Source organism: Mobula birostris, chromosome 1, assembly GCF_030028105.1.
Source record: "Mobula birostris isolate sMobBir1 chromosome 1, sMobBir1.hap1, whole genome shotgun sequence".
Taxonomy (NCBI): domain Eukaryota; kingdom Metazoa; phylum Chordata; class Chondrichthyes; order Myliobatiformes; family Myliobatidae; genus Mobula; species Mobula birostris.
The window spans coordinates 172,148,628-172,171,845 of NC_092370.1; the positions used below are offsets into that span (position 1 = coordinate 172,148,628).

General features: G+C 43.1%; 1 protein-coding gene across 1 annotated transcript in view; it reads right to left on the reverse strand.

The window, feature by feature from the left end:
• LOC140201653 (spectrin beta chain, non-erythrocytic 1-like) overlaps nt 1–22,912 on the reverse strand; it is a 325,497-nt gene extending 302,585 nt beyond the window's left edge. Inside the window, exon 1 of the mRNA XM_072266114.1 lies at nt 22,693–22,912. The gene's annotated coding sequence lies outside the window, so the exon portion shown is untranslated. The remainder of the gene's footprint in view (nt 1–22,692) is intronic.
• Between the last annotated feature and the right edge of the window lie 306 nt (nt 22,913–23,218).

Here is a 23,218-nt window from a genome sequence, read left to right on the forward strand (position 1 = left end):
CTGATATTTGCTATAAACCCACTGACTCCCACGGTTACTTAAACAACACCTCTCCCCACCACATCTCTTATAATGATGCCAACCCTCTCTCCCAGTTTCTCCATTGCTACAGTATCTGCTCTCAAGATGAAGCCTTCCACCTCAGGACATCCAAAATAGAAACATAGAACCACAGAAAACCTACAGCACAATACAGACCCTTCGGCCCACAAAGCTGTGCCAAACATTTCCTTACCTTAGAAACTACCTCTATTTTTCTAAGCTCCGTATACCTGTCCAGGAGTCTCCTAAAAGACCCTATCGTATCCGCCTTCACCACTGTCACTGGCAGCCCATTCCATGCACTCACCACTCTCTGCGTAAAAACTTACCCCTGACATCTCCTCTGTACCTACTTCCAAGCACCATAAAACTGTACCCTCTCGTGCTAGTCATTCAGTACTGGGGAAAAGCCTCTGACTATCCACACAATCAATGCCTCTCATCATCTTATACACCTCTATCAGGTCATTTCTCATCCTCTGTCACTCCAAGGAGAAAAGGCTGAGTTCTCTCAGCCTACAGTATTCTCATAAGGCATGCTCCCCAATCCAGGCAACATCCTTGTAAATCTCCTCTGCACCCTTTCTATGGTTTCCACATCCTTCCTGTGGTGAGGCAACCAGAATTGAGCATAGTACTCCAAGTGGGGTCTGACCAGGGTCCTATATAGCTCCAACATTACCTCTCGGCTCCTAAACTCAAATCCCATGATTGATGAAGGCCAATGCACTGTATGCCCTCTTAACCACAGAGTCAACCTGAGTAGCAGCTTTGAGTGTCCTATGGCAGCGGTCCCCAACCACCGGGCCACAAAGCATGTGCTACCGGGCCGCAAGGAAACGATATGATTTGGCGATATGAGTCAGCTGCACCTTTCCTCTTTCCCTGTCACGCCCACTGTTGAGCTTGAACGCACGCGAGGTCATTACGCACGCGTCATCCATGTCAGCGCGGGAAGGAGATCAACTCCTCGAGCTTGCAAATGACGGTGGGCTGAAAAGTATGTGTGACATAACATCTCTGCTGGCATTCTGGATCAAAGTCAAGGCTGAATATCCTGAGATAGCCACGAAATCACTGAAAACGTTGCTTCCATTTCCAACATATCTCTGCAATGAATGCAACGAAAACTAAATTGCGGAATAGACTGGACATAAGGAACCCCCTTCGAGTATCACTGTCTCCCATCACCCCTCGATGGGACCGTCTTGTTGCAGGAAAACAAGCCCAGGGCTCCCACCGATTCAGCGATATATGTGTGTTACAATGATCTTATATGTTCATATGGGGAAAATATGTGCTGTGTGTTTAATATCCAAACGTTACTTAAAATGTTATGATGCTATTGACTTATAAGTGACCTATAATTGACTTATCACTATTATCATGCACTGTTACATAAAACCTAAAATAACACTAACATATAGTAAAAGCAGGAATGATATAATAAATACACAGCCTAAATAAAGTAGAAATAATGCATGTACAGTGTAGTTTCACTGAACAGAATTGCCAAAAATGATTTGTAGGAAAAAAATGGGCACGTACATGTATGCGCATGTCACGCATGCGCACATAGGTGTCTGCGCAAGGCTTCATGGTCATGGTAGTCTTTCTCGGGGTAAACACAATGTATTTGACTGCTATTCTTGTCTGTTGGCAGCCCTACCCCACCTCCCCACCCGGTCGGCCAATCCACAAGAATATTGTCAATATTAAACCGGTCCGCAGTGCAAAAGAGGTTGGAGACCCCTGTCCTATGGACTTGGGCTCCAAGATCCCTCTGATCCTCCACACTGCCAAGAGTCTTACCATTAATGCTATATTTTGTCATCATATTTGACCTTCCAAAATGAACCACCTCACACTTATCTGGGTTGAGCTCTATCTGCCACTTCTCAGCCCAGTTTTGCATCCTATCAATGTCCTGCTGTAACCTCTGACAGCCCTCCACACTATCCACAACACCTCCAAACTTTGTGTCATCAGCAAATTTACTAACCCATCCCTCCACTTCCTCATCCAGGTCATTTATAAAAATCACAAAGAGTAGGGGTCCCAGAACAGATCCCTGGGGCACACCACTTGTCACCGACTTCCATGCAGAATATGACCCACCTACAACCACTCTTTGCCTTCTGTGGGCAATCCAGTTCTGGATCCACAAGGTAATGTCCCCTTGGATTACATGCCTCCTTACTTTCTTAATAAGACTTGCATGGGGTACCTTGTCAAATGCCTTGCTGAAATCCATATACACTACATCTACTGCTCTACCTTCATCAATGTGTATAGTCACATCCTCAAAAAATTCAATCAGGCTCGTAAAGCACGACCTACCTTTCAGAAAGCCATGCTGACTATTCCTAATCATATTATGTCTCTCCAAATGTTCATAAATCCTGCCTCTCAGGATCTTCTCCATCAACTTACCAACTACTGAAGTAAGACTCACTGGTTTATAATTTCCTGGGCTATCTCTACTCCCTTTCTTGAATAAGGAAACAACATTCGCAACCCTCCAATCCTTCGGAACCTCTCCTGTCCCCATTGATGATGCAAAGATCATCGCCAGAAGCTCAGCAATCTCCTCTCTCGCCTCCCACAGTAGCCTGGGGTACATATCGTCTGCTCCAAAAGCTCAAGCACATTCTCTTCCTTAATATCTATATGTTCAAGCTTTTCAGTCCACTGTAAATCATCCCTACAATTTCCAAGGTCCTTTTTTGTAGTGAATACTGAAGCAAAGTATTCATTAAGTACCTCTGATATCTCCTCCACTTCCATACACACCTTTCCAGTGTCACACTTGATTGGTCCTATTCTCTCATATTTTATCCTCCTGCTCTTCACATACCTGTAGAATGCCTTGGGTTTTTCCTTAATCCTGTCCACCAAGGTCTTCTCATAGCCCCTTCTGGCTCTCCTAATTTCATTCTTAAGCTCCTTCCTGCTAGCCTTATAATCTTCTAGATCTCTACTGTATCATTACCTAGTTTTTTGAACCCTTCGTAAGCTCTTTTTTTCTTCTTGACTAGATTTTCAACAGCCTTTGTACACTTTCCCTGTCTCGTTGGAATGTACCTATGCAGAACTCCACGCGAATATCCCCTGAACATTTGTCACATTTCTTCCGTACATTTCCCTGAGAACATCTGTTCTCAATTTATGCTTCCAAGTTCCTGCCTGATGGCTTCATATTTCCCCTTACTCCAATTAAATGCTTTCCTAACTTGTCTGTTCCTATCCCTCTCCAATGCTATAGTAAAGGAGATAGAATTGTGATCACTATCTATAAAATGCTCTCCCACTGAGAGATCTGACACTGAACAGGTTCATTTCCCAATACCAAATCAAGTACAGCCTCTCCTCTTGTAGGGTTATCTACATATTGTGTCAAGGAACCTTCCGGAACACACCTAACAGACTCCAACCCATCTGAACCCCTCGCTCTAGGGAGATGCCAATCGATACTTGGGAAATTAAAATCTCCCACCACAACAACCCTGTTGTTATTACACCTTTCCAGAATCTGCCTCCCTATCTGCTCCTCAATGTCCCTGTTACTATTGGGTGATCTACAAAAAACACCCAGTAGAGTTATTGACCCCTTCCTGTTCCTGACTTCCACCCACAGAGACTCCGTAGACAATCCCTCCATGACTTCCTCCATTTCTGCAGCTGTGACACTATCTCTGATCAACAGTGCCATGCCCCCACCTCTTTGCCTCCCTCCCTGTCCTTTCTGAAACACCTAAAGCCTGGCACTCGAAGTAACCATTCCTGCCCCTGAGCCATCCAAGTCTCTGTAATGGCCACAACATCATAGCTCCAAGTACTCATCCTCCTTTTTCAAGAAATGTGGCTTCCTTTCTGCTGTAGTTGATTAAGAACATTCACACACCTCCTCTGTTTTTCACCTTATCTTCCTCCAGACCAAACAGTGATAAAGGTCCCCTAGTCCTCTCCCTTTATTCCACGAGCTTCACATCCAGCACATCATTCATTATTTCCACCAGCTACTACAATATCCTGCAATGTCCTCTCCTCACTCCACCTTTCCTCCTTCCAGAGGAGCCACTCTCTCTGTGACTTCCTGGTCCACACAGACCTCCCCACCCACATATCCCTGATCCCTGGGACTTTCCCCTGCAATTGCAAAAGGTGTAAGACTTGTTCTTACACTCCTCCCTCACTACATCCAGATGAGGCAAAGATTCACAAACATGTCCTCCTTCACCTCATCTACTGCATTTGTTGCTCCTGATGTGGCCTCCTCTACACTGGCGAGACCAAGTGTAGGTTTTTGAGCAACCATTTTTCAGAGCATTTCTTCTTTCCAAAATGGCTATCCCAAGCTCCCAGTTGCATGCCATTTCAATTCTCTTTCCCATTCTTCCACAAACGTGTCCATCCTTACACTTCTCCACTACTGCAGTGAGGCCTGACATATACCAGGGGAATACCACCTCATATTCTGGCAATGGCGTGAATATTTTTCAACTTTAATGTTCAATAAGATCATCACTGGCTGGAACTGAGCCTCAGCACTTTCCTGCCTGCCCTCAACTTCCCTGTAATACAAAAATAATTTGATCAAAACTCTCCACCTATTCAGCCTTCAGTTCTCTAGCATAGATTCGTGACCTCTAAGACCTTATTCTGAAATATATCCAAGGTTATTGGTCCTCTCATAAAGAAATTTGCTGACGATACAACCATTGTTGGTAGAATCTCAGGTGGTGGCGAGAGGGCGTACAGGATTGAGATATGCCAACTAGTGGAATGGTACTGCAGCAACAACCTGGCACTCAGCATCAGAAACACAAAAGAGCTGATTGTGGACATCAGGAAGGGCATGACGAAGGAACACATACCAATCCTCATAGAGAGATCAGAAGTGAAGAGAGTCAGCAGCTTCATGTTCCTGAGTGTCAATATCCCTGAGGATCTAACCTGGTCCCAACATATCGATGTGGTTATAAAGAAGGCAAGACAGCAGCTATACTTTATCAAGCGTTTGAAGCGATTTGGCATGTCAACAAATACACTCAAAAACTTCTATGGTTGTACCATGGAGAGCATTCTGACAGGCTGCATCACTGTCTGGTTTGGAGGGGCTACTGTACAGGACTGAAAGAACCTGCAGAGGGTTGTAAATCTAGTCATCTCCATCTTGGGCACTAGCCTACAAAGTACCCAGGACATCTTTAGGAAGCAGTGTCTCAGAAAGGCAGCGTCCATTATTAAGGACCTCCAGCACCCAGGGCATGCCCTTTTCTCACTGTTACCATCAGTTAGGAGATACAGAAGCCTGAAGGCACACACTCAGCGATTCAGTTACAGCTTCTTCCCCCCTGCCATAGATGTTGAAGCTTTGGACACTACCTCACTTTTTTTTTAATATACAGTATTTCTGTTTTGCACATTTTAAGAAATCTATTCAATATACGTAATTGATTTACTCATTTATTTATTTACCCTTTTTAAAAAGTTTGTTTATTATTTTTTTTTTCTCTACTGGATTATGTATTGCATTGAACTGTTGCTGCTAAGTTAACAAATTTCACATCATATGCTGGTGATAATAAACCTGAATCTGGTCCTGAATAAAACACTTTCAGGATCAATTATGTCAAGTCCCCTCAGAATCTTTTGTTACTGTAAAATCACATCTCATTCTTCCAAAATCAAATGAGTATAGACCTAATCTTGCAATTGCAATTCATAAGACAACCTCTTCATCCCAGGAATCAGCTTAGGGAACCCTCCTTACAAATCATACAGTCCAATTGTTTTCAGTTTTGGTAAGGAGACCAAAACTTAATGATTTATCCTGGCACAGGCTCACAAGTGCAGTCTTGTTTCTGTATGCCACCTCACCGTGCCATGAAAACCAATGCTCAAGTTACTTTCTTCATTACTTGTATCTGCAAAATGACCTTCTGAGTTTCATATCCAGAGATACCCGGATCTCCCTGTATTGCAGCATTCTCCAGCTTTTCTCCATTTAAACAATAATCTGCTTTCCTGTGCCATGCCTCAATAACATCATATTTTACAACACAACAAACAAAGTGCTAGTCCACTTGGCCAATCTAATGATATCCCATAGCAGTATCTACAGGGCTGTGCAGAAGTCTTAGGCATGTATATTTAGTTATGATGCCTAAGACTTTTGCACAGTACTGTAGTAATTTTATGTATTGCACTGTACTGCTGCCACAAAAAAAAACGAATTTCATGACATATGTGAGTGATAATAAACCTGATTTTAATATTAGAATATTAGAAAGGTTTTGATGAGAACAGGCCATTCGGCCCAAAAAAGCTCGCCAAATTCCCATTCACATAGTGTGATAAAATAATTATTGAGTTTAGGTTTCAAAGTCTATAGGTACTAATCTCAACTGCACAACTAAGTAGTTTATTCCATGTGTCCACAACTTGCTGTGTAAGGAAATGCTTCCTGATGTTAGTCTGAAATCTTATAACCTATTTTGAAGTCAAAGCTGGAATTCAGCTTACTTATACCCTTAATGAATTTGACCACTTCTATCATGTCTCCTCTCATTCTACATCTGCTTAGGCTAAAAAGATTTAATTCTTTCAATCTTTCTTCATAGCTCATACCCTGCAGACCTGGAATGTGTCTCGTCGCCCTTCCCTGAATTCTCTCCAGTGTCTTTACATCCCTAACAAAATATGAAGACCAACATTGTACACAGTGCTCAAAGTGTGACCTCACATGCATTATACAGCTTAAGGAGAATGTCTCTAGACTTGAACTCCACTGAGTGCATTATGTAGCCCAACCTTTATTAGCTTTCCTAATTCTGTCTACGCATTGTCTAGATGTTGATAGTGATGAGTCTCCCAGGACACCCAGATTCTTCTCATACAGTGCACTTTCTAACTCACCCATTGTATATTTATATCTCATATTTCTACTTACTATATGTAATATTTTACATTTACTTACAAAAAATTTCATCTGCCATTCATCTCCTCACATCTGGATTTTGTTTAGATCTAACAGTATTGATTCTGCTGCTTGAATGTTATCAGCCTGTCCCCCTAATTTTGTATCAAATTTTAAATGGGTCTCTATTGTGGATTGAGAGGGGGAAGGAGAGAAAAAGAGGGGAATCAAAGTTGGGAAAGGGGAAGGGAGAGGGAAGCGCCAGAGAGACATTCTGTATTGAAATCAAATTCTGTTTGGAATCAAGTGACCTTGCCTGATGTCTCAGGGCTAGGTGAGTCTGCACCCACACCAGTCCCTGCCCTGGAATTCCTTCTCTGCCACCTGCCCAACACCCCTCCCACAGTGCTCCACCCTTGTCATTCCCAGCATCCTTTGCTCCTGCCAGATTTACAAATTCACTCTCCACTGCACATTGACAAAGATAGTACTGTACAAAAGTCTTAGGCACTAGCTACATGTGTATATATATTTGTAAGATTTTCGCACAATGCTGTATATCTTCACAAATTACTTTCTTACTCAACTTCAAACTGTCAGCAAGCTATTTACAGTACATGGTTCCCTCAACTGCTATAAATATAGATTGGAAACAGTGCAGCCCTATAATAATCCCAGTAGCAACCCAATAATTACAACCTGCAATCTGGAAATGATCTATTTATCCTGACTGTTTTCAATTAGTTAGCTAATATACTGTCAACTCTAATACATCACCCCCAATGCCTTGAGATCTTAGCTTGTACTCTTTTATGTGGCATCTTATCGAATGCCTTTTGCAAATCTAAATTCACTATATTTCCTCCCTTATACATCAATGAGCTCCATTAAAATGGAGATAAAGTTGTCAAACACCATTTCCAAAACATGGACACTTGCTTGGGTCCAGCTATGCCATCCTTTTTGTCGGTTACATGGGAGAGTCCTTGTTCCAAGCCTACACAGGCATCACTCCCCAGTTCTTCCTACACTACATAGTTGACTGTATTGGTGCTACTTCATCCACTCAATTTCAAAACATTGCCTTCAACTTTCACCCTGTCCTCAAATTTAATTCGTCCGCTTCCAACACCTCTCTCCCCTTTCTCAATCTCTCTGTCTCCAACTCTGGTGACAGTCTATCTATTGATATATTTTGCAAACCCGCTGACTCTCATAACTATCTGGACAATAACTCTTCCCATCCTGTCACTTGTAAAAACGCCATTCTCTTTTCTTAGTTCATCTCTGCCACATATGCTCTCAGGATGAGGGTCTTCATTCCAGAACAACTGAGATATTCTCCTTCTCATACAAATGGAGGGTGCAATAGTTCAATCTAAAACCAGTGTATTTTGCCTAAACAAGGGGGGGCCACAATGGGATAAGGGAGAAGTTCAATAGGGTAGACTGGGAACACAGGCTGTATGGTGGGACAATTGCAGAACAGTGGAAGACTTTCAAAGAGACTTTTCATGGGTCTCAACAAAAGTATATTCCAGTTAAAAGCAAGGACAGTAAGGGTGGAGAATTAAGGAAATAAAGGAAGGCATCAAACTAAAAGCTTGTGTGAACAAAGTTGTCAGGAGTAGTGGGAAACTGGAAGACTGGGAAAACTTTAAAATGCAACAAAGAACCACTAAGCGAGCAATAAAGGGAAGATAGGTTATGAAAATAAACTAGCTCAAAATATAAAAATGATAGTAAGAGTTTTTGTATCTATATAAACCAGAAAAGGGTGGCCAAAGTGAACATGGGTCCCCTGGGAGACAAGCAGAGGGAATTGATATTGGGTAATGAGCAAATGGGTGAGGTTTTGAATGACTATTTTGTGTCGGTGTTCATGGTGGAGGGCACGTCGAAGGGAGATGATATAGATGTGATGGGAGGTGAGGACCTCAATACCACAACTATCACTAAAGAGGTAGTGCTGTGCAAACTTGTGGGCCAAAAGACAGGCAAGTCCCCTGGTCCTGATGAAATGCATCCCAGGGTACTGAAAGTAATGGCAGAGGTTATAGTTGAGACTTTGGTGATAATTTACCAAAATTCTCTGGACTCTTCTGCAGATCCTGGCAGATTGGAAGGAGGCAAATGTCATGCCACCTTTCAAAAAAGGATGTAGGCAAAAGGCAGGTAACCTTAGGCCAGTTAGTTTAACATCTGTAGTTAGGAAAATGCTTGAAGCTATCATTAAAGAAGAAATAGCGAGGCATCTGGAAAGAAATGGATCCATCAGGCAGACACAGCATGGATTCAGCAAAGGCAGGTCCTGTTTCACAAACTTACTGGTGTTCTTTGAGCACATAACAAGCGCAGTGTATAGAGGGGAACAGATGGACGTTATTTACTTGGATCTCCAGAAGGCATTTGATAAAGACATAAAAGACTTATCCATAAGAGTTGGGGATGATGTATTAGTATATTAGAGGATTGGTTAACCAATAGAAAGCAGAGATTTGGGATACTTGTGTCACATTGGCGGGGGAATTGGGAGCAACGGTGGACCCAAATGCAAGACACATCTTGTGAGGTTAACTAAATTTAGTCTATGTTCGAAACCAGGAGAGCAAGGCAGGAGTAGGAATAGCGAACTGGACAAGGACTGAGGACCATGACTAGGCTGGGACCAAGGGTCTGGGCTAGGACGCGAAATCAGCTCCCAGAGCTAGAGGAGGCATGAAGAGGCTAGGGTATGGACTCCGAGCCCGAGACTGGGCGAGGACCCAGTACCTGGGTCTTGCCTCGGGCTTGGACCCCAGAACCAGGCATGGACATGACATGGGCTAGGGAGAGGAGAAACATGGAAAACAGAGCCTTGGTCTCGGGAGAGCAGGTACATGGAACCATGGACACATACACAGAACACAGAGTCGGGACCCCTCCTTGGGTACAGGACGTAGGGCCGGGACTCACACACAGAACAGAGAGCCAGGACCCCTCTTTGGGTACAAGACATAGGGCCGGGACTCACACACAGAACAGAGAGCCGGGAGCCCTCCTAGGATACAGGACACAGGGCCGGGACTCATGACCCTCCGCGGGGCAATGGCAAGACGGCCTGACTTACCCCATGGAGGCAAGGACAAGACAAGACAAGATCCCCCGCGGAGCAACGGCAAGACGGCCTGACTGACCCCATGGAGGCGAGGACAAGACAAGACAAACACCAAAGAACAACACAGTTCCTATCTAGCTCCAGCGATAGAACTAGACCGAGGTGCAGGCGAGGGCTACAGACGAGGGCTAGAGGCGAGAGGGGCAGAGAAGGGATTCAGACAGGGGGATAGGTCAGGAATCACAGACCGCCGGGGCAGGACTTGACTTGGTACTCAGGTGCCGCTGGGGACAGGACTTGGACTTGGACATGGTACTTGGATGCCACCGGAGCCAGGACTTGGACGCCGCTGGAGCCAGGACTTGGACGTGGTACTTGGAACCTCCGGGTAGTGGCGAGCTCTAGACTCGGCCTGGGAACAGTGGACAGCAGCTCTTGATTCTCTCGGGCGGGTTAACTGACAGACCCACCTTGATGAGGAAACTTTGCAGGCTCGCTTTGGCGAGGTAACTTGATAGGGTTGCTCCGGTGAGGAAGGGCGAATTACTGGCACTCGCTTCGGCAGAGACTAGGCTTGCTCTGGCCAGATGACATTGGCACACTGTACCTTTGATGACTTTGCCGACGCTCTCGCGCCGAACGGCTGAAAGCTGGAGACTATAAACTACCGGTTCAGCCGAGTGTTAATTGCCTTTAATCACCAAAGCCGAGGGGCACGGGAAAACAGGGAATCAACGGTCCGGATCCTAACATAAACAAGATAAATTTAAAGGAACCCCGATCCGGACCATGACAACTTGGGTGTTTCTCTGGTTGGCAATCAGTTGTGAGCGGTGTGCCGCAGGGGTCAGTGCTGGGCCCACAACTGTTCACAATATACATTAACGATCTGGAAGAGGGGACCGAGTATAGTGTATCTAAATTTGCTGATGACACTAAATTGAGTGGAAAAGCAAATTGTGCAGAGAGATATAGATAGGTTAAGTGAGTGGGCAAGGGTCTGGCAGATGGAGTACAATGTTGGTAAATGCGAGGTCATCCACCTTGGAAGGAAAAATAGAAGAACAGATTATTATTTAAATGGTAAAAAAATTGCAGCATGCTGCTGTGCAGAGGGACTTGGGAGTGCTTGTGCATGAATCACAAAAGGTTGGTTTGCAGGTGCCGCAGGCTATCAAGAAGGCAAATGGAATGTTGGCCTTCATTGCTAGAGGGATTGAATTTAAAAGCAGGGAGGTTATGCTGCAATTGTATAGGGTAGTGGTGAGGCCCCACCTGGAGTATAGCATGCATTTCTGGTCTTCTTACTTGAGGAAGGATATACTGGCTTTGGAGGCAGTGCAGAGGAGGTTCACCAGGTTGATTCTAGAAATGAGGGGGTTAGACTATGAGGAGAGATTGAGTTGCCTCGGACTGTAGTCGATGAATTCAGAAGGATGAAAGGAGATCTTGTAGAAACATAAAATTATGAAAGGGATAGATAAGATAGAGGCAGGAAAGTTGGTTCCACTGGTAGGTGAGACTAAAACTAGGGGACATAGCTTCAAGAATCAGGGGAGTAAATTTAGGACAGAGATGAGGAAGAACTTCTTTTCCCAAAGAGTGGTGAATCTGTGGATTCTCTGCCCAATGAAGCAGTGGAGGCTACCTCAGTAAATATATTTAAGACAAAGTTGGATAGATATTTGCATAGTAGGAGAATTAAGGATTACGCGGGAAAGGCAGGTAGGTGAAGATGAGTGCATGGTCAGATCAGCCATGATCTTATTGAATGGCAGAGCAGGTTCGACGGGCCAGATGGCCTACTCCTGCTCCAATTTCTAATGTTCTTATAAAAAACATAGAATAGTACAGCACAGTAGAAGCCCTACGGCCCACATTCTTGTGTTGACCCTCAAACCCTGCCTCCCATATTACCCCCCACCTTAAATTCCTCCATATACCTGTCTAGTAGTCTCTTAAATTTCACTAGTGTATCTGCCTCCACTACTGATGTTCAAAGAAAGGGGCTTCCCTTCCTCCACGGTCAACGCTGTCCTCACCCCATTCTCCTGCCGCCACACTGGAGACACGGGTTCTCTTGTCTTCACCTACCACCCCATTAGCCTCCACGCCCAGCACGTAGTTCTCCATAACTTCCACCATCTCCAATTGGATCTCACCATCAACCACATCTCCTCCCCCCCATCTTCCACAGGGATCCCTCCCTACGTGACTCCCTTGTCCACTTCTTCCTCCTCACTGATCTCTCTCCTACACCTACACTTTCTCCCTCACTACCATTCAGGGCACCAAATAGTTCTTCAGGGTGAGGCAACACTTCACCACTGAGTCTGTTGTGGTCATCACTGAATGTGGTGCTCCTGGTGTGGCCTCCTGTATATTGGTGACTCCCGATATAAATTAGGAGACTGCTTTGTCGAGCACCTTCACTGCACCTGCCACAAAGAGTAGAATTTCCTGGTGGCCACCCATTTCAATTCTACTTCCTGCTCCCATTCCAACATGTCAGTATGTCAGTCCATGGCCCCCTCTACTGCCAGGATAAGGCCACACTGTTGAAGGAGCAACACCTTATACTCCATCTGGCTAGCCTCCAACCTGATGGCATGAACATCGATTTCTTGAGCTTCTGGTAATATCCCCTCCCCCAACATTCCCCATTCCTGTTTCTCTCTCACACCTTCTCTCCTTACATAGCTGTCACCTCCCCCTAGTTCTCCTCCCCTTCCCTTTATTTTGTAGCATTCTGTCCTCTCCTGTCCGTCTCCAGCCCTTTATCTTTCACCAATCAACTTCCCAGCTCTTTACTTCACCCCTCCCCCTCTCCTGGTTTCACCTATCACCTGCCTCCTTGTACTACGTCCCCCACTGCCCCCCCTTTCTCACTCTGACTTCTCCCCTTCCTTTCCAGTCCTGTTGAAGGTCCTCAGTCCAAAACATCGACTGCTCACTCTTTCCCATACATGCTGCCTGACCTGCTGACTTCCTCCAGCGTTTTGTGTGTGTTGCTTCCCAAACCTAAACTCTGTTGATTCGAATCTTAAAATTTTATTACTGCTTCTGTAAAAGGATGCCAGCATTTTCCCCAATGATATGCAAGGCTGCCTGACTAATCCTTCTTGCTGGTCTTCCTACTTATTAAATGTAACAGTTGTGGCTATCTTTATCCATTCTGGAGTCAAGAGTGCTTTGGAAAGTCACAGTGCATTCACCATCTCTGCAGCCTTTTCTTTTAACTATGAGGACATCAGTTCCAGGATTTTGGTGGGGGGGGCGTGGTGGGTGGAGGGGGGCCTTTAGTCTGCCTCATATTTTACCTCTGATGAAAGTTGCTCATATTTTCTCATCACATCAAAGTTATGAGCAGTCCTTTAAACTTCACAGGTGCAAATGAAACTGTACAATGCAAACCTTTTTGTGGTGACTAATAAGAAAGGAGCTTTTGGAAAAATGTAAATAAAATTAATTCAAAATGAAAATTGATGTCACATAGATGGGGCCAGTATGACTAAGAAAGGTACTTCTGAGACAGTACAAAGAGCTAGGACTGGAATTACAAAACAGAACCACAAAGGTTATATTTTTAGATTAATATCTGAGGCACACGCAAATTAGCTTAGGTTCGACATGATCGAAGAGTTGAATGTATGGCACAAAGGTTGGTGGAGAATTTATTTTTCCAATGCACAGGGCACTAGAAAAAGTAGTGGGAAGGAAGGAATTATTCTTTTGGGACAGGCTCCACTTGAACTGACCAGAGTGAAATGGATCTTATATTGCTTAAAGAACTTCCAGCAATGTATCATAGGGCTGGGAGAGGATTCAGGTGTTTCTTCTCCTTTCACTATCCCTCTCCAGCCCTATGAAAATATGCTTAAACTGGTACTGAACCAGCAGTGTGGTTTCCTGGATTCACACTTCCAGCTGTAAAATGATTACCTTGATTATAATTTGCTCTATCACTGCTGCACTCCTCTTCCCTCAACTACCAATTTGAATGACCTCATCTCCATCCCTCACATGCTGTTGCACCCTCCTGTATCTAATCACTACTAAATCCACAGTACATAACCTAAGGGGGTACGACTGATTTCTGAAGTGTTCAGGTAACTTTCTCCCTCCCTGATACAGCATGTCCAAAGCTCAGCCTCAAGATCGAAGCCAGTATATCACAGTGATGTGGTCAGCCAGCCCCAAGTACTACACCTTCAACGTATCATCATCATCATCATGTGCCGTGTCATAAGACCTGGGCGATCATGGTCTTTGAACGTGATTGTTCTTGGCACTTCAACATATGGTCTCTAAATTATTAAGTGAATAAATTATGTTCTGCAATTTATAAACTAGCTTAATTAAAGTATGTTTCTGGAGGGCTATCATTATTATTGTGACCTTTTTCCAGATGTGTGGGAGGAGGGGGCAGGGGAGGAACAATCCATAATCAGCAGCTAATTCTTTCCCTCTCCTACGTCACAATTTTCCAATCTTTTGATTTGGATTTTTCCTTTCTCTTTCTTTTCAAATCTTTTTATTATTATTATTATTATCCAAAATTAACAAGAGTACATCGAAGTAAGCAACACTTACAACGTCTCAAGAAAAAAATCATTATTTTAAAGATTGAAATATTTTTGGTGACAATAAATAAAACCCTACGAAGCAAGAAAAAGTGGGGGGAAAACCCCCATTAGGTGTTCAACCCTGGAGCCATGCGTCATACATAAAGCTTCTGAAGATAAACATCAAACCGCCAGGATTTTTCCTTTCTTTTGTGTCTGTTCTCCTGATCAGCCACCAGAGTGGACTGCAGTCTGCGAAAGAAATTTCAGTACCATTTCAGCCACCAAGCATCACCCCTTTAAAAGGGCACAAACCTCAGATTGATTCTTTTGGTGCTATCCACTCCAGGCCAGGTCTCAGTGCTAAGACCAGTAATTGCCCAGGCAGTGATGCATAGCTGCTGCATCATGGTAAACTGCACAAGGTTTTCCTGTGATCTCTAATGTTTTCAAATGCATGGGGACTACCAATTGCACAACGTCCATCCACGTCCCCCCAGGTCTTAAACTCAGAATATATTTTAATGTAAGCATCTGTCAAAAGAATAATAGTGCATTTATACAGATAATTCTAGAGGAAAGAAAATAACGAAAAGCTATCCAAAATTGGGTATAAACAAATGCAAAGATAATGCAATGTGCCTGTACACTGAAATCTTTACACAATGTGGTGTTATACTAACATCTGAAAGCGGGAACTGAAGGAGAGTTCCGAGAAGAGAAAAATCTTGCCCTGCTCGAGGGGTAGGTCATACTCTTGCCTCCAAAAATCATGATTCCAAATCTGAGCAACGATGTTAACTTAATGCACAATTTACACTCAAATTATGAAGCTCAGTGTGTACAATAATACAGTTTCTTAGCTGATCACTGTTGGGAGTTGAAAACTGATCAGCCATTTGAATTCACTTTTTGAACAGAACATATTTGAGTAAAAGTTTTTCAGAAAAACAATTTGATTTTATTTTGTCATTTCAAATATTTAAATTAAAATATGCTACAATATAATCACAGTTTAAAAATATTAAAAAGTTTGCTTTGAACAGAAAGGGCAGTTCTTCATCTTCTGTGAAGAACTACATTAAGAACACATAGACACTCTAAGATTCAAATACCAAATGAACATGAGAAAAAATGTTGATAATATTTATAGACATAATAGGAAATAAATAGATTCTGCAATAGAGCTTTAGGCAGCTGCTGTCAATGTTTTACTTCATCTTGGGAATCAATTTCTGATCTAAATTTACACAGTGCCAGGCAAATTTTTATTAGCTGATAGCTTTAACTTTACCAAAAGCATTTTCCCCTTCCCCCCCAAATGAGCTGTCCAGCAATATGAAGCTTCTAAACCCAGCATGATGGCCTGATTAGGGGGCAGCAGAGACATAACGATCTACCTAAACGAGGCAAAGGATCAACATAAGTCGCCCTGTTGCCTGCTGTCCAGGAACATCTGCTGAAGACAGGAGGAGCCTTGGTTGTGGTGGCCCTATTCACAGATGAAGATCACTCAATGCCTTCCAAAAGTCTGTCTTCAAATACTGGGCGGGGGGGGGGGGGAGCGGAATACAAAAACTATTCTAATATTTAAATATGCAAATAACTCAATGATCAGAGAAACTAGGATGTTATCATGTAGTTCAAAACTGATCAAGTCCAATGAAAAATTCATATCTGCAATTTCTAACAGAAAATAAATGCATTATGCTGCAGAGCTTCAGGCATCTCAAGGCAGAGTATTAATGAGCAGTGCAGCTCTGCACATTTTGTTATTTTTCTAGTTCTCTGCATACCATTACGTGGAAACCAACAGATATTATAACTTTTTTTTTGAAGTTCAGTGCCATATTTGTTTTCATACCACATTAGATAAGGACAACTAAAGAAATTCTAAAAATTGTTGGATCAGCATCTACATTGCTATTTTAAATTCTACTTTATTACTTTATCACCTATTAAACAGCATTTATTTGTGCTGCAGTAGCATTCTTAGTCTTCATTATCCAAGCTAAGACACATCAAAATGTCTCTCCTGAGGTAGGTGCTTGGAATTACCGGAGCATCTGGTTATGAGCAACTTGGAATTACTTGAGTATGACAGCAGGAACTAATTTTTTTTACATGATTAGTACCCCAATTTGCTTCAATGGGATATATAGTAGATACCTTCATAGTTTGTAAAAGAGATGATGTTTCCCTAAACTAAGTATTCTGGAATCAAGTATTACAAGTCTCAAGTCTGGATACAGAAAACAATTCCAAAAGCAGTGTCTTTTTGGAATTCTCTACCAAGAGAGCTGAAGAGGCAGAGAACAATAAATTGTTAGATAAAAGGGAACAAGAGATGTGAGGTTAGTGTAGGAAAGTGGCACTGAGATAAAAGATCAGTCATGGTTCTGTTAACTGGCACAAAAGACTCAAAGTGCTACATGAACAACCCTGCTTTCGTGCCCTATGTCCTTGTGAAGGACTTCAATTTTGTGGATAGAGTGGAGCAGTTGGGGCTGCTCTCCTTGCAAATGAGGTCATCCATAAAAGACCTAGTGGAGGTATTTAAAATCATGAAAGGTTTGGATGGAATATGTAGAGAAGAACTGTTCCCATTTCTTTAAGAACCAGAAAGTAGGGAATGGAGGTGACTGGAGAAAATAATCGAGTGACGCAAAGACCTAAACAGCACATACGGGAGGGGTGAGGGGAGGGGAGGGCTGGGAAGGGGAAAGGAGACGGGGTGGTAGGGTTTCCTTTGCTTTTACTTTGTTTACTATACATACATTCATTTGATTTTCATTATGTTGTTATAAGAAAGAAAAGAAAAAAGAAGCATCGTACTTTAGGACATTGTCGGTTGTGGTTAAGCTGATGTTGCTTCACAATAAAAACATTTGAAACAAGAATAATGGAAAGAAAAAGAAGTTGGGTGACAAATAATAGGAACCAGAATTAGTGGCAGAGGCAGAATCAACAGGGACCTTAATAAGGAAATTATTTTTAAGTTTATGTGGAAAGGTCAGGGGAGCAGAACTAACTAGATTGCTGTAATATAGAGACAATATATACATACTGTAGAGACTGAATGGCATCCAACAATGCCCTAATGATTCCAATGACAACTGAAGACTTGACATAAATGGGATCTGAAAAAACAGTGATTCTTTACATACTAAGTGGCAAGGTAGGCTCATAATAAACAGGCGGGGTTGTGCCAGAGGAAGGCAGAGAATCACAGGTTAGTTCCCTGTACCTGACTTCAGCTGGATGAATTTTAGTAGATTCAGCCATGTGTTATACAGGTATTGTTTCATTCTGAATTAATGATGATTGCTGAATTCCAATATCTCCTTTTGTGGTTCTGTTCCATTTCTTTTGATGATATCTGTGCAAAACAACTTTAGATTTTTGCCATTTTCAAAGCCTTTCCTATATGAAACATAATATTGTTTTTGAATGGGGCTCAATGACATTTTTGTGTCAAAGACAGTACTTTAGATATCTCTGGCAACTAGACACTGCTTACATAGTTTGCTCAGCAGTTTGCAGAATATTAAACAATGCAACTTTCCCAAAGGTCAGTAATCCAATTATTTGAGAAAAGAGCTGAGCAGGATTCACCATACATATCTACACTTTGGAACACTTTGGTTTGATCACACAATTCAATTTCTTTTCATACATGCTAAAATTGGGCAACAAAGTTAAACCATCACTAAGTTTATTTTCTACTCATACACCAGGTAGGAGCAGTAGTATGCAATTTGACCCTTTGTGCCTGCTCCACCATTCAGTGCAATAGTACTATCTATCACTATTACCCAATCATGCTTTTTGTATCAAGAAATCTTTGTCTTCTTCTCAAATATGTTCAGCGACTTGGCCATTCTAGCCTTTTTGTGGTTGAAAATTCAAAAGGTTCACCAGACTCTTGGTGAACAGGTTCCTCCCTACCTCAGTTACAAATGATTTTTTGCATTTCCTGAAACTGTGACTCCTTATTCTGGTTTTCCTCAAGGGAAGTACCCTTTCTACATCTAGCATGTGTGTTTCAATGAAATCCCTCATTCTAAATTCTAGTGAATATAGGCATAGTCAATCCACTCCCTTCTCATATGACTTCATGAGTTAAAGTAAGATATCCTTGCTCTTTAACTCCAAACTTCTTGTAATGAGAGTCATCATAACATCTATCTTCATCACTTTGGCACCTGTCTTCAGTGAATGGGGTACAAGGACCACACTGTCGGTATATCAAGTTGTCCAATTTATCACAATTTAAATAATATTCCATTTTCTGTTTTTACTTTGTATTTGGTCGTTCACTCAACTTGACAAAATCACCTTAAAGCCTTTTTACATCCACCACACAAATCACAATCCACACAAGTGTTGTCATAGAACTTTGAATTTATTACCTTGGGTTTCACATTCAAATCATTCATTGATACTTTGAATAGATGGGACTCAGGGATTGATCCCTATCCTCCATGTCAATTCCTATTTATCTTCAAAAGATGGTGATGAGCTATCTTCTTGAATCAATGCTGCCTTTGTGGTCATAGTGCTCCCACTATGGTCAAAAATTTGACCTAGCAACAGTAAAGTCTGGTGATACATCTTTAATTCCAGAAAGAGGGGTGATAGGTGAAGCCAGGTGGGTAGAAAAGGTAAAGGGCTGGAGATGAAAGAATCTGATAGGTGAGGGGAGTGGACCATAGGAGAAAGGGAAGGATGAGGGGCATCAGGGGGAGGTGATAGACAGGTGAGAAGAGGCAAATTTTATTTTACTGGAAGGAGACATTGATGCTCATGCCATCTAGTTGGAGGCTACCCAGAGGAAATACGAAGTGTTGCTCCTTCACTCATCGTGGCACAAGAGGAGGCCATGGACCAACATGTCAGAATGGGAATAGGAATTGGAATTAAAATGTTGAGCCACTGGGACATTCCGCTTTTGGTGGAGGGAGCGGAGGTGCTCGATGAATCGATTCCCTAATTTACTACAGGTCTCACCAGTGTAGGCAAGACCACATTGGGAGCACTGGATACAGTAGACAGCCCCAGCAGATTTGCAGGTGAATTGCTGCCTCAACTAGAGGGACTTGTTCGGGGCCCTGAGTAGAAGTGAGGCAGGAGGTGAATGGGCAGGTGTAGCGCTTTCGTTGCTACAGGGGTAAGTGCCGGGAGAGACATTAACAGGGAGGGACAAATGGATAAGGGAATCATGGAGAGATCAATCCCTGCAAAAAGCAGAGAGTAAGGGGGAGGGGGAGGAGACGTGTTTGTAAAGATGTGTGTAACACCCTGGGAAAGGTTTCACTGCGAAAGGAATGGTCTTTCTGTAGAAGCAGTGTTTAGGTTATGGTTAGAGATGATGGGTGGTTTGGAATGCGAGTTGGGTCTTTTGCTCGGCATGAGATGGAGAGAGAAGATGCTGGAGAGAACCGGTCACAGGATACGACCTGGTGGGGAGATTGTGATTTGATGGAGCCAAACGGATCGATGAATTGAGCTCCAGCTGGTGCACATTTGACTGATAAATTATAATGGGCCCTTTTTGTTTTTTCTTTCCTTTCTTTACTAACCCTTTTGTTAAGATTCATAAATATAATTCCCTTAATCATATGCAGTGTGCTGTCTGTTGTTTCTTGGCACTGAGTTGTAACAGGGTACCAAACTACACAGCATCCACACAAACCAGGGTTTGGGGTAAGACACATCTCAATCTCACCAGTTTGGCGGGACCGGAGTGTGTCTTCCCTAGACTTACAAAGCCAAGGAAACCAGCGGGGTCTCACGTGTTTGGTGGTAGCATCCCTTTGAACATGGTGGAAGTTGTGGAGAACAACGGGTGGAAGTGGAGACTCGTGGGGAGGTAGGTGTATCACTATTAAGGCAGTGGGAAAATGGGGTACGTGTGGGTGTCTGGGAAATGGAAGAGATGCGAGTGAGGGCAGCATCAACGGTGGAGGAAGAGAAACCTCATTCTTTGAAGGAGGAGGACATCTCTGATATCCTGGAAAGGAAAACCGCATCCTGGAAACCGATGCGGTGGAGATGAAAAGGGAATGGGATGGGGTACGAAAAGATATAATCAAGATAGTCACAGGAATCATTAGGTTTATAAAAGATGTTGCTCAACAGATTGTCTCCAGAGGTGGAGAAAGAGAGACCCAGAAGTGGAAGGAGATGTCAGAAATGGACAACGTGAATTTAAGGGCAGAGTGGAAGTTAGAGGCAAAATTGATGAAATTGACCAGCTCAGCATGCATACATGAAGAAGCACCAATGCAGTCGTCAATGTAGCAGAGGAAGAGTTGGGGAGCATTACAAGGAATGATGTCCTCCTATCCTTGCCTAACACCCCATGAATATTCGCATCCAACACATCATTCTCCACAACTTCTGAAGAGATCCTAGCACCAAACACATACTTACCCCCTCCCACTTTACTCTCCGTTTTCCCCAGGTTCTGATCCCTCCGTGATTCCCTCGTCCATTCATTCCTCCAGGTACTTGCTCCTGCAAACAGCCAAAGTGCTACACCTGCCCCATTCACCTCCTCCCTCACTTCCATTCAGAGCCCAAACAGTCCTTCCAGGTGTGGCAACACTTCACCTGCAAACCTGCTGGGATCATGTATTGCATCCAGTGCTCCCAATGCAGCCTCCTCTATATTACGAGACCCGTCATAAATTGGGGGACCACTTCATCGAGCATCTCCACTCCATCTGCCAAAACCAGAGCTTCCCGATGGCCCAGCATTTCAATTATGATTCCCATTCCGTCATGCCAGTCCATGGCATCCTCAGGATGGAGGAGAAACACCTCATACTCCATCTGTGTAGCCTTCAACCCAACAGCATGAATATTGATTCCTCATTCCGGTAAAAATATTTCTCCCCCCCCCCCCGGATCTTCTTCTATTTCCAACTCTGGCCTCTAACCCTTTCTTGTCTGCCTATTACCTCCCTCTGGGTCCCCTCCTTTTCCCCTTTCTGCTGTGGTTCACTCTCCTCTCCTATCAGATCCATTCATCTCCAGCCCTTTACCTTTTCCACCGAACTGGTTTCACCTACCACCTTCTCGCTATCCTTCTTCCCCTCGTCCCTCTCCATCTTTTTACTCTGGCGTTCTCTCCCTTCCTTTCCTGTCCTGATGAAGGGTCTCAGCACGAAATGTCGACCGTTTGTTCATTTCATGGATTCTGCCTGATCTGCTGAGTCCTTCCAGCATTTTGTGAATGTAAATTTGCTAGGTGCTGTTAAAGGAGCTGTGACAAGTTACTCCAGTGCTTTTTGAAGATACTGTAATAAAAGCTGAGGGCATGGTGTGGCAGAAGGGCAGTGAGTGAATATTTAGAACAACATTTGGGTAACAGGTAAATAAGCTATTTTATCCTGAATTCACTTCTGAAGTGCTGCTGAAGTTACACTCATTTAGCAACTAGGAAATCTTTGAAAAGTCAAGAAATGAATCACTTGCACTGTGCAAACGTACATAAGCCACATCTGAATGTTGTCTAGGTCATGCCCACAAAATTATGGTCTATTTCATTATTTGTGGAGTTGCAAATGGAATTGATTATCATACAAACACAAATGTGGTCAGTTTTGAGGGCAGGCAATATATCATTTGCAGTCAATTGTAAACTATTCCTCTACATTTAAAGGTTACTGTCGGATCAATGACCCAATACATGGATTTTTAATCAGTTTTATTTCAACAAAAGCCAAGAGCTCTCCTCTGGATTCAAACTAAGGAATAAATGTTCGGAGAAAGTGAGATTGACAGGAAAATACTGAAAAGGTTTCTAAAATTAGCTCTGAAACTATTATTGTGCCCCCGTAAAAAGATAACTTACCGACGTCAATTCCGACGGCAAACGAAATCAACAAAGCCACCTTACTTTCTCTTTTCATACAACGATATTCTAATATTATTCCAATTACATTAATTTATACCAGTCTTCAGACAAGCAATCGTATTTAGTGCTTAAACAAGCAGCGGATACAAACACTGTATTTGTCGAGCTGGAACAAATAAAACATGTGTCAATTAATTCCTACCTTTCCTGGCAAGTGAAGTCAGGTTTCTACTCAAAATGAAAAACGTGGGGAAGGTAGGGAAGGAGTTTCTCTTTTCTCTGTCCTTCAAACAGCTTGGTAGCACGGAGAGTGTTTGACAGGGATTGAGAAGCTGCTGCTGCCTCCCAACCCAGAGCGAGTCCGTTCAAGCAATGAAGCAAAACTGAGCATCAGTCTCGTCCCAATGTCACCCACCGATCGGACGCGGCACTCAGTGCGCGCCCCCGGCGGGAACGCCGCCAGTCTCCTCTGAAGGCGGCGGGCACTCAAACTGGACCGGATGTAGACCGGGAGCACGTATGCCCGTTAACTGAAGTTTTCCAAAAACTCTTAATTACTCAGGTATTAATTATTGCCAACATGTGTTTTTGGCTCCCTGATGCCGTGACCTCCCTTCACTTCCAAAAGGCACCCAATAGTATTCCTGACAGCCCATATAATACCTATAATACCTGATCTAAGTGGTTTGGCGATTGAGTTATAAAGGTCTCACAGAAAATTCGAAGCT